Below are 2,454 nucleotides of genomic sequence, written 5' to 3' on the forward strand. Positions count from 1 at the left end.
ATGTCAGTGGCGCCCTCCGCCACACACCGTTGGGTGGCTTGCGGAGTATAAATGTAGTTGTAGTAGATGTAGATCAATAAGTTGCCAAGGCCTATGTTTATCCTTGGCTACGTGGATGCAAGCCAGTTATGACTAGGTTATTGCAATCACACTCAATTTGTAGAAAATTCTTCTTTTGTGTGGCCAATATATCTGTAGTTAAGTATAATTACGGAACGCGTGTTCACTTCGACTTTACGGTAACTAAAAACTGTAATTTTTTTTAGCATACGCCTTTAGTTTTATTCGTTAAAACACCGCCAGTGCTTACATTTTCGTGTGACTTAAGCTTACATCGGGAACTGCCGTCAGCATTCACTTTTCCCAGGTATTCCTGTGCTTGGCACTGGTGTTTTTAGCGTAATTATACTCTGGCTACAGTTTACACATTTCTTGTCGTAAAGCACCGCAAAATATGGCATCTTTAACGGTTATTTACGTCCTCCTGGCTAAATGTATGTCTTTGTGTAGGTTACTTGATTTTTGAATATTTCTGTAGTATTATCAATTCTGTTTCCAAACTGCAATACTGTTTTGCTTGCATAGAAAAAAAATGCCAAAAAATCTCAAAGCAATGGCAGGACACAACACAAAATACTTCGCTAATCTGTCAAATCACTGAATTATTTACTTATATTTTCTGTAAATCATTTGACCAAATTTTTTTTTTTAATGTTGGGAAACGAGTCGCATTACAGTATATAGTCTTAAGCCCCTATCGTATGGTGTGTTATTTGTCAACAAACCGTAAATTTAAATGGTAAGGAAACCACTGGCATACGCATGATGCCGCCGTCTGGCAACGCACAAGGTCTGGCTGCATCGAACAAGGCCGTGTTTGACGTCATTGTGTTGACAGCAACAGTTGAAAATCGATCATCTTTGCTGAAGGTCGAGTGTACGTAAACAGCAGCTGAAAGAGCCAATTATTTCTGCCACTTAGATCACATCTAGTTAGATTTGTAAGGTATGTATAATGGTGCTTAATGATAGTACAGGTTATGTTTCCATGTCTTCGTGACTGAAGGATTAATACCGTATTTTAGAGACTATAAGACACTACAGACTATAAGACGCACCTTAATTTTTAAGCATTTTTTTTAAATAGCATTTTTTACCATTTCCGTTATTAGACTGCAAAGTCGGACTAAAAAAGATTCTTAGTTTATAAAACTGAAGTGACCTTTAAAGTCCCTGAAAATTGTCATTTGGACTTCCTTCTTCTTCTTCTTCTTCTTCTTCATGTATAAGATGGTCTTCACTGCCATCAAGAGCGGTACTTATGTTGCACTTCTTGAAAGATTTAACAATAATGTCTTCTCTCATTGTAGACCATGACTGTTTTATCCACCGACTTCTTTGTAGATCGTTTTAAAGCTCCCTTCGATGTGAATTCACATTGTGTTTCATTCAACATCTGTTTTTTCCATTCCTCCCTCATATATAATTTAAATGGTTTAATTATTGAGACATCAAGAGGTTTCAATTGTGAAGTAAGTTCTATATTTCCTTGTCTCAATTTTTCTTTCAAATAATTTTTCAAATGTCGTCTCAATTGATCTAGCACAAGAAGAGAGTTGTTCTTGAATAAACCACCTTTCCTTCTCTTCCACATTCTGTTAATCCATAATTTCATACTAGCCTTGTCCATCCATCCCGTGTCATGCGCGTCAACTACAGCACTTGGTGGTATTTCAGTAGGTTTTGGTATTGTTTTGCTCTTGAAGACGATCACTGGATTAAGTTTGGTACCCTCAATACGACATGAAAGGACAACGGTGTGGTGCATTGTTTCATGTCCATTTGTCTTTATAGTTACTGTTTTAGCATCTTTCATTACAACAGTTTTGTTACTCGGCACATCAAATGTCAGAGGAGTATCGTCTGTAATCGCTTAGTTCTACACTAGTTTTCTTCAGGTGTTAAATAATAAAGCGATAGAAAGATAATATTTTCTCTTCATATTCTTTTGGCATTTTCTGAGATGTTTTGATTTTGGTTCGCATGCTAAGTTCGTGACACTTGATAAACCCACCAGCTCCACACTTAAAGTCTGCTGCGTATCATTGTAGCGATAGCTTACGAACGTGTGTCTGAATCATTATTGTATTAATTCCAGTGACATTTTGACAGTGTCCTTGAATCCGTTTCAATAGTTCATCTTCTAGTTTTTGTCATTTTGCATCCAGTGCCCTATTTGCAAATTTAGTCTTCCTCATTTCTTTCAGTTTTTCTTTGCTAGCCCGCCAATCGCGTATGTTTTTTTTTTCTGTTGGTGAAGGGCCGAAATGCCGCTCAGCTGCTCTGTTTCCATGTTCTTCTGCACATGCTGTTACTTTCAATTTTGTAGCCAGCATCGTATTACGAAACTAGCTACTAATAAAAGTATTTTTCTGTTACCGATAACGCAAATCA

The sequence above is a fragment of the Schistocerca americana genome, chromosome 2 (assembly GCF_021461395.2).
Source record: "Schistocerca americana isolate TAMUIC-IGC-003095 chromosome 2, iqSchAmer2.1, whole genome shotgun sequence".
NCBI classification, from domain to species: domain Eukaryota; kingdom Metazoa; phylum Arthropoda; class Insecta; order Orthoptera; family Acrididae; genus Schistocerca; species Schistocerca americana.